The sequence below is a fragment of the Schistocerca nitens genome, chromosome 12 (genome assembly GCF_023898315.1).
Source record: "Schistocerca nitens isolate TAMUIC-IGC-003100 chromosome 12, iqSchNite1.1, whole genome shotgun sequence".
NCBI lineage: Eukaryota > Metazoa > Arthropoda > Insecta > Orthoptera > Acrididae > Schistocerca > Schistocerca nitens.
This window is the reverse complement of record NC_064625.1, coordinates 37373129-37387438: the sequence shown is the minus strand read 5'-3', so window position 1 is coordinate 37387438 and position 14310 is coordinate 37373129. Positions and strand designations below refer to the sequence as shown.

Here is a 14310-nt window from a genome sequence, read left to right as displayed (position 1 = left end):
ACCATTGTAACCTCTCATGAGGCGAGCAGCCCCACAACTATCGTAAGTGATCCTCGATATAGTTGGTACAGGCACAAGCTGGTCGCACATTGGGGACCTTGTTGGCCACAAGAGGATCTCATAATCACGCTGACGCTTCATAAAGATACGTGTATGTATGCATGGGTGGATACAGTCCTGTTGAAAAATGAGACCATGGTACAGTCACTTGAGAGGTAACACTTGAATGCCTGTGATGTAACCATTTCCCTATCTGACTTTCTACAGCCACTACCAACTGTGACCCGAAGTCACACTCGATGGCTTCCCACACCATCATGACAAGCGTAACACTGTTGTTCCTCTCTAAGGCATGGGAAGAATGGCATGTCTCCCAAGTTTGCTGCCATACATGCTGAGGATGTAGTGCAGTCCCCTAATTCACCACTGGGCACTGTGCGACATCACTGATCAGCAGTCCTCGCGCGAGCGCGACCGCTACGGTCGTAGGTTCGAATCCTGCCTCGGGCATGGATGTGTGTGTTGTCCTTAGGTTAGTTAGGTTTAAGTAGTTCTAAGTTCTAGGGGACTGATGACCTCAATGTCATGTCCCATAGTGCTCTGAACCATTTCGGTCCACGCTTCCATATCACAGCACCACTCTGCACAAGGCGTGGCGTAAAGGCAGCCTACGCATGGACAGGAATTCCCTACTCAGGCTGCTGCTAGTCTGTGATCGATGGTACAGAATGACACAGAATAACCCACAAATCTGGATATTGCACGATTCGACCAGTTGGCCATATGGCGTCCCACATTGAGATTCTTTCAAAACACTGTCAGGTGCTGATGACTGTCTCACATGAGTAAGCAGCATTTCCGCATTCTTCGCAGCGATCTACATCTACGTCGATACTCCGCAAGCCACCTGACGGTGTGTGGCGGAGGGTACCTTGAGTACCTCTATCGGTTCTCCTTCTATTCCAGTCTCGTACTGTTCGTGGAAAGGATTGTCGGCACGCCTCTGTGTGGGCTCTAATCTCTCTGATTTTATCCTCATGATCTCTTCGCGAGATAACGTAGGAGAGATCAATATACTGCTTGACTCCTCGGTGAAGGTATGTTCTCGAAACTTCAACAAAAGCTCGTACCGAGCTACTGAGCGTCTCTCTTGGAGTCTCTTCCACTGGAGTTTCTCTATCATCTCCGTAACGCTTTCGCGATTACTAAATGATACTGTGGTCTAGGGGTAGCGTCTTTGATTCATAATCAAAACGTTTTCGGTCCCGGGTTCGATCCCCGCCACTGCCTAAATTGTGATAAATAATCAGCATTGGCGGCCGAAGACTTCCGGCATAAGAAGTCAGCCTCATTCTGCCAACGGCCTTGTCAAAGAGGGCGGAGGAGCGGATAGAGGTTCAGGGCACTCTCTTGTCCTAGGGGTGGGAAATTGCCCCTAAAGGCGGAAGAATCAGCAATGATCAACGACATGAGGATGCAGAAGGCAATGGAAACCACTGCATTAAAGACACGTAACGTGTATCCACAGGACATGTGGCCTGTAATTGAAGAAGTGTCATGATGATCTCCCCATTGGCAAAAGATTCCGGAATAGTCCCCCATTCGGATCTCCGGGAGGGGACTGCCAAGGGGGAGGTTACCATGAGAAAAAGATTGAATAATCAACGAAAGGATAACGTTCTACGAGTCGGGGCGTGGAATGTCAGAAGCTTGAACGTGGTAGGGAAACTAGAAAATCTGAAAAGGGAAATGCAAAGGCTCAATCTAGATATAGTAGGGGTCAGTGAAGTGAAGTGGAAGGAAGACAAGGATTTCTGGTCAGATGAGCATCGGGTAATATCAACAGCAGCAGAAAATGGTATAACAGGTGTAGGATTCGTTATGAATAGGAAGGTTGGGCAGAGGGTGTGTTATTGTGAACAGTTCAGTGACCGGGTTGTTTTAATCATAATCGACAGCAGACCAACACCGACAACGAAAGTTCAGGTATACATGCCGACGTCGCAAGCTGAAGATGAACAGATACAGAAAGTGTATGAGGATATTGAAAGGGTAATGTAGTATGTAAAGGGGGACGAAAATCTAATAGTCGTGGGCGACTGGAATGCAGTTGTAGGGGAAGGAGTAGAAGAAAAGGTTACAGGAGAATATGGGCTTGGGACAAGGCATGAAAGAGGAGAAAGACTAATTGAGTTTTGTAACAAGTTTCAGCTAGTAATAGCGAATACCCTGTTCAAGAATCACAAGAGGAGGAGGTATACTTGGAAAAGGCCGGGAGATATGGGAAGATTTCAATTAGATTACATCATGGTCAGACAGAGATTCCGAAATCAGATGCTGGATTGTAAGGCGTACCCAGGAGCAGATATAGACTCAGATCACAATATAGTAGTGATGAAGAGTAGGCTGAAGCTCAAGACATTAGTCAGGAAGAATCAATACGCAAAGAAGTGGGATACGGAAGTACTAAGGAATGACGAGATACGTTTGAAGTTCTCTAACGCTATAGATATAGCAATAAGGAATAGCACAGTAGGCAGTACAGTTGAAGAGGAATGGACATCTCTAAAAAGGGCCATCACAGAAGTTGGGAAGGAAAACATAGGTACAAAGAACGTAGCTGAGAAGAAACCATGGGTAACAGAAGAAATATTTCAGTTGATTGATGAAAGGAGGAAGTTCAAACATGTTCCGGGAAAATCAGGAATACAGAAATACAAGTCGCTGAGGAATGAAATAAATAGGAAGTGCAGGGAAGCTAAGACGAAATGGCTGCAGGAAAAATGTGAAGACATCGAAAAAGATATGATTGTCGGAAGGACAGACTCAGCATACAGGAAAGTCAAAATAACCTTTGGTGACATTAAAAGAAACGGTGGTAACATTAAGAGTGCAACGGGAATTCCACTGTTAAATGCAGAGGAGAGAGCAGATAGGTGGAAAGAATACATTGAAAGCCTCTATGAGGGTGAAGATTTGTCTGATGTGATAGAAGTAGAAACAGATTTAGAAGAGATAGGGAATCCAGTATTAGAATCGGAATTTAAAAGAGCTTTGGAGGACTTACGGTCAAATAAGGCAGAAGGGATAGATAAATCAGAATTTCTAAAATCATTGGGGGAAGTGGCAACAAAACGACAATTCACGTTGGTGTGTAGAATATATGAGTCTGGCGATATACCATCTGACTTTCGGAAAAGCATCATCCACACAATTCCGAAGACGGCAAGAGCTGACAAGTGCGAGAATTATCGCACAATCAGCTTAACAGCTCATGCATCGAAGCTGCTTACAAGAATAATATACAGAAGAATGGAAAAGAAAATTGAGAATGCGGTAGGTGACGATCAGTTTGGCTTTAGGAAAAGTAAAGAGATGAGAGAGGAAATTCTGACGTAACGGCTAATAATGGATACAAGGCTAAAGAAAAATGAAGACACTTTCATAGGATTTGTCGACATGGTCAAAGCGTTCGACAATATAAAATGGTGCAAGCTGTTCGAGATTCTGAAAAAAGTAGGGGTAACATTCAATATGTACAAAAACCAAGAGGGAATAATAAGAGTGGACCATCAAGAACGAAGTGCTCGTATTAAGAAGGGTGTCAGACAAGGCTGTAGCCTTTCGCCCCTACTCTTCAATCTGTACATCGAGGAAGCAATGATGGAAATAAAAGAAGGGTTCAGGAGTGGAATTAAAATACAAGGTGAAAGGATATCAATGATACGATTCGCTGATGACATTGCTATCCTGAGTGAAAGTGAAGAAGAATTAAATGATCTGCTGAACGGAATGAACAGTCTAATGAGTACACAGTATGGTTTGAGAGTAAATCGGAGAAAGACGAAGGTAATGAGAAGTAGTAGAAATGAGAACAGCGAGAAACTTAACATCAGGATTGATGGTCACGAAGTCAATGAAGTTAAGAAATTCTGCTACCTAGGCAGTAAAATAACCAATGACGGACGGAGCAAGGAGGACATCAAAAGCAGACTCGCTATGGCAAAAAAGGCATTTCTGGCCAAGAGAAGTCTACTAATATCAAATACCGGCCTTAATTTGAGGAAGAAATTTCTGAGGATGTACGTCTGGAGTACAGCATTGTATGGTAGTGAAACATGGACTGTGGGAAAACCGGAACAGAAGAGAATCGAAGCATTTGAGATGTGGTGCTATAGACGAATGTTGAAAATTAGGTGGTCTGATAAGGTAAGGAATGAGGAGGTTCTACGCAGAATCGGAGACACTGATAAGGAGAAGGGACAGGATGATAGGACATCTGCTAAGACGTGAGGGAATCACTTCCATGGTACTAGAGGGAGCTGTAGAGGGCATAAACTGTAGAGGAAGACAGAGATTGGAATACGTCAAGCAAATGGCTCTGAGCACTATGGGACTTAACTGCTGTGGTCATCAGTCCCCTAGAACTTAGAATTACTTAAACCTAACTAACCTAAAGACATCACAAACACCCATGCCCGAGGCAGGATTCGAACCTGCGACCGCAGCGGTCGCGCGGTTCGTGACTGTAGCGCCTAGAACCGCTCGGCCACTCCGGCCGGCACGTCAAGCAAATGATTGAGGACGTAGGTTGCAAGTGCTGCTCTGAGATGAAGAGGTTAGCACAGGAAAGGAATTCGTGGCGGGCCGCATCAAACCAGTCAGTAGACTGATGACAAAAAAAAAAAAAGATCCTGTAACGAAGCGCGCTGCCCTCCGTTGGATCATCTCTATCTCTTCTATCAACCCTATCTGGTACGGATCCCACACCGGTGATCAGTACTCAAGCAGTGGGCCAATAAGTGCACTGTAACCTACTTCCTTTGTTTCCGAACTGCATTTCATTAGGATTCTTCCAATGAATTTGTATGGCATCTACTTTACCGACGATTAATTTTATATGGTCATCCGACATCTGTCGCTGTTCACGCCCACTGTATACCCTACCAGGCCTCGTAACAACACTAAACACAAACAACACTAGTGCACTCTGTAGGCTGTTCTATCACTTTGTCAGGCAGTGTATATGAGACAGGTAGAACGATGCCAGTCCATACAGCAGTCACCCGGAGCGCAGCTGAGCCGGCGCTGTAACCGACAGCTTCATCGAAACACGATTGTGCAAACTGTACTGCTGATGATGAGCTGTGAGAGCGAAACACCAACTCCAGAAATATGAGCGAAGCGGAAAACGTTCACACATGTGGGTGGTGTAATTCATGTGTCTGCACAGTACTGTTAGACTGCTAAGGGGAACTGTAGGAGTTGTACGAGGGGCATTCAATAAGTAATGCACCATTTTTGTTCTGTAATCAGGTTGGTTTTATTAAGAATTCCAATACACCGTATTATTCCCTAGTCTTTCGGCTAAAAACCGTATTTTTAAACACGATCTTCATTCAGTGGGACGGCCTTAGGCCACCTTACTGGCAGGGCCTGTATGCCCACATGGTACCACCCTGTTATGTGACGTCGGAGCGAACGTCTTGCTGCATCAATAACCTTCCCATCATCCAGCGCACTGCTTCCCGAGGAATGCATCCTCCATTGGGCATCCACAGATGGATATCGGAAAGTGCGCAATCTGGGCTGTAGGTTGGATGAGGAAGAACTGTCCAATGAAGTTCAGTGAGCTCCTCTCGGGTGCGCAGACTTGCGTTGTTCGTTTGCATTTTTGAGTCGTCGAACACCCAAAAGTCGCTTCTTCAGTTTTGTGAGGGCAACGCAATACATTTCCGAGTTGATCGTTGCACCGCGAGGAGGGATATCAAACAAAATAACCGCTTCAGGACCCCAGAAGACTGTTACCATAAGTTTACCAGCTGAGGATGCGGCTTTGAACTTTTTTTTTTCGGAGGATGGGTAGTGTGCCGCCACTCCCTTGAATGCTGTTTTGTTTCTACACTACTAGCCATTAAAATTGCTACACAAAGGAGAAATGCAGATGATGAACGGGTATTCATTGGACAAATATATTATACTAGAACTGACATGTAATTACGTTTTCACGCAATTTCGCTGCATAGATACTGAGAAATCAGTGCCCAGAACAACCACCTCTGGCCGTGATAACGGCCTTGATACGCCTGGGCATTTAGTCAAACAGAGCTTGGATGGCGTGTACAGGTACAGCAGCCCATGCAGCTTCAACACGATACCACAGTTCATCAGGAGTAGTGACTGGCGTATTGTGACGAGCCAGTTGCTCGGCCATCATTGATCAGATGTTTTCAATTAGTGACAGATCTGGAGAATGTGCTGGCCAGGGCAGCAGTCGAACATTTTCTGTATCCAGAAATGCCCGTACAGGACCTACAACATGCAGTCGTGCATTATCCTGCTTAAATGTAGGGTTTCACAGGGATCGAATGAAGGATAGAGCCACGGGTCGTAACACATCTGAAATGTAACGTCTACTGTTCAAAGTGCCGTCAATGCGAACAAGAGGTGACCGAGATGTGGAACCAATGGAACCCTATACCATAACGCTGGGTGATACGCCAGTATGGCGACGACGAATACACGCTTCCAATGTGGGTTCACCGCGATGTCGCCGAACACGGATGCGACCATCATGATGCTGTAAACAGAACCTGGATTCATCCGAACAAATGACGTTTTGCCATTCGTGAACCCAGGTTCGTCGAGTACACCATCGCAGACGCTCCTGTCTGTGATGCAGCGTCAAGGGTAGCCGCAGCCATGGTGTCCGAGCTGATAGTCCATGCTGCTGCAAACTTCGTCGAACTGTTCGTGCAGATGGTTGTTGTCTTGCAAACGCCCCCATCTGTTGGCTCAGGGATCGAGACGGGGCTGCACGATCGGTTAAGCCATGCAGATAAGGTGCCTGTCATCTCGACTGCTAGTGATACGAGGCCGTTGGGATCGAGCACGGCGTTCCGTATTACCCTCCTGAACCCACCGATTCCATATTCTGCTAACAGTCATTGGATCTCGACCAACGCGAGCAGCAATGTCGCGATACGATAAACCGCAATCGCGATAGGCTACAATCCGACCTTTATCAAACTCGGAAACGTGATGGTACGCATTTCTCCTCCTTACACGTGGCATCACAACAACGTTTCACCAGGCAACGCCGGTCGACTGCTGTTTGTGTATGAGAAATCGGTTAGAAGCTTTCCTCATGTCAGCACGTTGTAGGTGTCGCCACCGGCAACAACCATGTGTGAATGCTCTGAAAAGCTAATCATTTGCATATCACAGCATCTTCTTCCTGTCGGTTAAATTTTGCGTCTTTAACACGTCATCTTCGTGGTGTAGCAATTTTAATGGCCAGCAGTGTAGTTCAAAGTTTTGAACCCATGTTTCATAACCTGTGACGATGTTCGTCAAAAAAATTGTCACGATAAGCCTCGTACCGCGCAAGCCCTTCCGAACAAATGGCCCTTCGTTGCCGTTTAGGGTATTCTGTTAGGGCGCGAACAACCCAGAAGGCACACCCTTTGAGTTCACCAACTGGAGGACGTGTGTTCACTACCGACAGAAACAACCAGTTGTGCAGTGAGGTGTTTCGTAGTAATCCGTCGATTGCCTCGAAAGAGAGTGTCCGCACGTTCCAACATTGCAGGAGTCACAATTATGTGCGACCGACCGACACGCGGGATATCGGACAGGTTTGCTCGACCTTGTTGGTATGATAACAGTCGCTTCGCCCAACCACTCACCGCGCTTTTGTTCACGTCTCCGCAGATATTCTGCAAGCGCCTATGAATATGTGCGGTGCCCCGGTTTTCCGCCAAGAGAAACTCAGCTCTCTGCTGGGAACGCACCTCCATTACTGACACCATTCTGAGGGCTACGTAAATTCGAATTTGGAAATGAAATCCATGGAGAAGAAGTAAAAACTTTGAGGTTCGCCGATGACATTGTAATTTTGTCAGAGACAGCGAAGGACCTGGAAAAGAAGCTGAACGGAATGGACAGTGTCTTGAAAAGGAAGATATAAGATGAACAACAACAAAACAAAACGAGGATAATGGTATGTAGACGAATTAAATCGGACGATGCTGAAGGAATAAGGTTAGGATACGAGACACTTAAAGTAGTAAAGGAGTTTTGCTATTTGGGGAGCAAAATAACTGATGATGGTCGAAGTAGAGAGGATATAAAATGAATACTGGCAACGGCAAGAAAAGCGTTTCTGAAGAATAGCAATTTGTTAACATCGAGTATAGATTTAAGTGTCAGGAAGTCGCTTCTGAAAGTATTTGTATGGAGTGTTGCCATGTGTGGAAAAGAAACGTGGATGATAAATACGAGGGCAGTTCAATAAGTAATGCAACACATTTTTTTCTGAAACAGAGGTTGTTTTATTCAGCATTGAAATACACCAGGTTATTCCCCAATCTTTTAGCTACACAACACTATTTTTCAACGTAATCTCCATTCAATGCTACGGCCTTACGCCACCTTGAAATGAGGGCCTGTATGCCTGCACGGTACCATTCCACTGGTCGATGTCGGAGCCAACGTCGTACTGCATCAATAACTTCTTCATCATCCGCGTAGTGCGTCCCACGGATTGCGTCCTTGATTGGGCCAAACACATGGAAATCCAACGGTGCTAGATCGGGGCTGTAGGGTGCATGAGGAAGAACAGTCCACTGAAGTTTTGTGAGCTCCTCTCGGGTGCGAAGACTTGTGTGAGGTCTTGCGTTGTCATGAAGAAGGAGAAGTTCGTTCTGATTTTTGTGCCTACGAACACGCTGAAGTCGTTTCTTCAATTTCTGAAGAGTAGCACAATACACTTCAGAGTTGATCGTTTGACCATGGGGAAGGACATCGAACAGAATAACCCCTTCAGCGTCCCAGAAGACTGAGGGTATGGCTTTAAACTATTTCTTGGTAGGGGAGTGGGTGTGGCGCCACTCCATTGATTGCCGTTTTGTTTCAGGTTCGAAGTGATGAACCCATGTTTCATCGCCTGTAACAATCTTTGACAAGAAATTGTCACCCTCAGCCACATGACGAGCAAGCAATTCCGCACAGATGGTTCTCCTTTGCTCTTTATGGTGTTCGGTTAGACAACGAGGGACCCAGCAGGAACAAACCTTTGAATATCCCAACTGGTGAACAATTGTGACAGCACTACCAACAGAGATGTCAAGTTGAGCACTGAGTTGTTTGATGGTGATCCGTCGATCATCTCGAACGAGTGTGTTCGCACACTCCGCCATTGCAGGAGTCACAGCTGTGCACGGCCGGCCCGCACGCGGGACATCAGTCTTGCTTGACCTTGCGGCGATGATGACACACGCTTTGCCCAACGACTCACCGTGCTTTTGTCCACTAAAGATCACCGTAGACATTCTGCAAGCGCCTATGAATATCTGAGATGCCCTGGTTTTCCGCCAAAAGAAACTCGATCACTGCCCGTTGTTTGCAACGCACATCCGTTACAGACGCCATTTTAACAGCTCCGTACAGGGCTGCCACCTGTCGGAAGTCAATGAAACTATACGAGACGAAGCGGGAATGTTTGAAAATATTCCACAAGAAATTTCCGGTTTTTTCAACCAAAATTGGCCGAGAAAAAAATGTGTTGCATTACTTATTGAACTGCCCTCGTAGATTAGACAAGAAGAGAATAGAAAAAAATGGTTCAAATGGCTCTGAGCACTATGGGACTCAACTGCTGAGGTCATTAGTCCCCTAGAGCTTAGAACTAGTTAAACCTAACTAACCTAAGGACATCACAAACATCCATGCCCGAGGCAGGATTCGAACCTGCGACCGTAGCAGTCTTGCGGCTCCAGACTGCAGCGCCTTTAACCGCACGGCCACTTCGGCCGGCAGAGAAGAGAAGCTTTCGAAATGTGGTGCTACAGAAGAATGCTGAAGATTAGATGAGTAGACCACATAACTAACGAGGAGGTATTGAACAGAATTGGAGAGAAGAGAAATTTGTGGCACAACTTGACTAGAAGAAGGGCTCGGTTGGTAGGGCATATTCTGAGGCATCAAGGGATCACAAATTTAGTATTGGAGGGCAGCGTGGAGGGTAAAAATCGTAGAGGGAGACCAAGAGATGAATACACCAAGCAGATCCAGAAGGATGTAGGTTACAGTAGATACTGGGAGATGAAGAAGCTTGCACAGGATAGAGTAGCATGGAGAGCTGCATCAAACCAGTCTCTGGACTGAAGACCACAACAACAACAACAACGTATAGCGCCACCGCTTATCGAAACATTATGATATTTCACGCTGTCCCGCAACAAATTCCACATTTTGTCAACCGAAATTGGCCGAGAATATAGTGCGTTACATTACATATTGAACACCCCTCGAAATAGGGACACATGTTCATGCTAACTGGTCCCTTCACAGCGACCCCTGTAAGGCAACATCCACTCCTTGGCTGTCAGCAGCCGAAATTTGTAATCATCTACATCTACATCCATACTCCGCAAGCCACCTGACGGTGTGTGGCGGAGGGTACCCTGAGTACCTCTATCGGTTCTCCCTTCTATTCCAGTCTCGTATTGTTCGTGGAAAGAAGGATTGTCGGTATGCTTCTGTGTGGGCTCTAATCTCTCTGATTTTATCCTCATGGTCTCTTCGTGAGATATACGTAGGAGGGAGCAATATACTGCTTGACTCTTCGGTGAAGGTATGTTCTCGAAACTTTAACAAAAGCCCGTACCGAGCTACTGGAGTTTATCTATCATCTCCGTAACGCTTTCGCGATTACTAAATGATCCTGTAACGAAGCGCGCTGCTCTCCGTTGGATCTTCTCTATCTCTTCTATCAACCCTATCTGGGACGGATCCCACACTGTTGAGCAGTATTCAAGCAGTGGGCGAACAAGCGTAATGTAACCTACTTCCTTTGTTTTCGGATTGCATTTCCTTAGGATTCTTCCAATGAATCTCAGTCTGGCATCTGCTTTACCGACGATCAACTTCATATGATCATTCCATTTTAAATCACTCCTAATGCATACTCCCAGATAATTTATGAAATTAACTGCTTCCAGTTGCTGAGCGGCTATTTTGTAGCTAAATGATAAGGGAACTATCTTTCTATGTATTCGCAGCTCATTACACTTATCTACATTGAGATTCAATTGCCATTCCCTGCACCATGCGTCAATTCGCTGCAAATCCTCCTGCATTTCAGTACAATTTTCCATTGTTACAACCTCTCGATACACCACAGCATCATCTGCAAAAAGCCTCAGTGAACATCCGATGTCATCCACAAGGTCATTTATGTATATTCTGAATAGCAACGGTCCTATGACACTCCCCTGCGGAACACCTGAAATCACTCTTACTTCGGAAGACTTCTCTCCATTAAGAATGACATGCTTCGTTCTGTTATCTCGGAACTCTTCAATCAAATCACACAATTGGTCTGATAGTCCATATGCTCTTCATTAAACGACTGTGGGTAACTGTATCGAACGCCTTGCGGAAGTCAAGAAACACGGCATCTACCTGGGAACCCGTGTCTATGGCTCTCTGAGTCTCGTGGACGAATAGCGCGAGCTGGGTTTCACACGACCGTCTTTTTCGAAACCCATGCTGATTCCTACAGAGTAGATTTCTAGTCTCCAGAAAAGTCATTATACTCGAACATAATACGTGTTCCAAAATTCTACAACTGATCGACGTTAGAGATATAGGTCTATAGTTCTGCACATCTGTTCGACGTCCCTTCTTGAAAACGGGGATGACCTGTGCCCTTTTCTAATCCTTTGGAACGCTACGCTCTTCTAGAGACCTACGGTACACCGCTGCAAGAAGGGGGGCAAGTTCCTTCGCGTACTCTGTGTAAAATCGGACTGGTATCCCATCAGGTCCAGCGGCCTTTCCTCTTTTGAGCGATTTTAATTGTTTCTCTATCCCTCTGTCGTCTATTTCAGTATCTACCATTTTGTCATGTGTGCGACAATTTAGAGAAGGAACTACATTGCAGTCTTCCTCTGTGAAACAGCTCTGGAAAAAGACATTTAGTATTTCGGCCTTTAGTCTGTCATCCTCTGATTCAGTACCATTTTGGTCACAGAGTGTCTAGACATTTTGTTTTGATCCACCTACCACTTTGACATAAGACCAAAATTTCTTAGGATTTTCTGCCAAGTCAGTACATGGAACTTTACTTTCGAATTCATTGAACGCCTCTCGCATAGCCCTCCTCACACTACATTTCGCTTCGCGTAATTTTTGTTTGTCTGCAACGCTTTCGCTATGTTTATGTTTGCTGTGAAGTTCCCTTTGCTTCCGCAGCAGTTTCCTAACTCGGTTGTTGTACCACGTGGCTCTTTTCAATCTCTTACGATCTTGCTTGGCACATATCTAACGCATATTGTACGATGGTTTTGAACTTTGTCCACTGATCCTCAACACTATCTGTACTTGAGACAAAACTTTTTTTGTGTTGAGCCGTCAGGTACTCTGTAATCTGCTTTTTGTCACTTTTGCTAAACAGAAAAACCTTCCTACCATTTTTAATATTTCTATTTACGGCTGAATTCATCGATGCAGTAACCGCTTTATGATCGCTGATTCCCTGTTCTGCGTTAACTGTTTCAAATAATTCGGGTCTGTTAGTCACCAGAAGGTCTAATATGTTATCGCCACGAGTCGGCTCTCTGTTTAACTGCTCAAGGTAGTTTTCAGATAAAGCACTTAAAAAAAATTTCACCGGATTCTTTGTCCTTGCCACCCGTTATGAGCGTTTGAGTCTCCCAGTCTATATCCGGCAAGTTAAAATCGCCACCCAGAACTATAACATGGTGGGGAAATCTCGAAATATTATCCAAATTATCCTTCAGGTGCTCAGCCACAACAGCTGCTGAGCCAGGGAGCCTATAGAGGCATCCAATTACCATGTCTGAGCCTGCTTTTTATTGGCAGGATAGAGTAGCATGGAGAGCTGCATCAAACCAGTCTCTGGACTGACAGGGAGGACACTTACAAAATGTAACAGACCTACTAAGGAGACTCCCTACACTACACAATCACATGCTTGTAGCAGACACAACTGGCGTAGCGTGGTAAGATACGATCCATCTTCGAGTGACAAAGGCTGGCTGATTCCTAGAATTATCTGATATCAGGGAATAATTACCTCGAAGAAAATGGTCTATTGACGCACAGTCGCCGCGGGGGATTAGCCGAGCGGTCTCGGGCGCTGCAGTCATGGACTGTGCGGCTGGTCCCGGCGGAGGTTCGAGTCCTTCCTCGGGCATGGGTGTGTGTGTGTGTCCTTCGGATAATTTAGGTTACGTGGTGTGTAAGCTTAGGGACTGATGACCTTACCAGTTAAGTCCCATAAGATTTCACACACATCTGAACATTTTTGAACACACAGTCAACATGGGTTTAGAAAACATCGTTCCTGTGAAATACAACTAGCTCTTTATTCACATGAAGTGCTGAGTGCTATTGACAAAGGATTTCAGATCGATACCGCATTTCTGGATTTCCAGAAGGCTTTTGACACTGTACCACACAAGCGGCTCGTAGTGAAATTGCGTGCTTATGGAATATCGTCTCAGTTATGTGACTGGATCTGTAATTTCCTGTCAGAGAGGTCACAGTTCGTTGTAATTGACAGAAAGTCATCGAATAAAACAGAAGTGATTTCTGGCGTTCCCCAAGGCAGTGTTATAGGCCCTTTGCTGTTCCTTATCTATATAAACGATTTGGGAGACAATCTGAGCAACCGTCTTCGGTTGTTTGTAGATGACGCTGTCGTTTATCCACTAATAAAGTCATCAGAAGATCCAAACAAACTGCAAAACATTTTGAAGAAATATCGGATGGTGCGAAATATGCTAGTTAACCTTAAATAACGATAAGTGTGAGGTCATCCACATGAGTGCTAAAAGGAACGGGTTAAACTTCGGTTACACGATGTTGTTGTTGTTGTGGTCTTCAGTCCTGAGACTGGTTTGATGCAGCTCTCCATGCTATTCTATCCTGTGCAAGCTTCTTCATCTCCCAGTACCTACTGCAACCTACATCCTTCTGAATATATCAGTCTAATCTAAAAGCCGTAAATTCAACTAAATACCGTTACGAACAATTTATATTGAAAGGAACACACAGAAAATGTTGTGGGGAAGGCTAACCAAAGACTGCGTTTTATTGGCAGGACACTTAGAAGATGTAACAGACCTACTAAGGAGACTGCCTACACTACGCTTGTCCGTCCACTTTTAGAATACTGTTGCGCGGTGCGGGATTCTTACCAGATAGGACTGACGGAGTACATCGAAAAAGTTCAAAGAAAGGCAGCACGTTTTGTATTATCGCGAAATATGGGAGAGACTG

At 45.3% G+C, this 14310-nt stretch overlaps 1 protein-coding gene across 1 annotated transcript in view; it reads right to left on the bottom strand.

The window, feature by feature from the left end:
• The window catches only part of LOC126214890 (uncharacterized), a 49246-nt gene that overhangs the window by 16569 nt on the left and 18367 nt on the right, over window positions 1-14310 (bottom strand). The window lies entirely within an intron of this gene.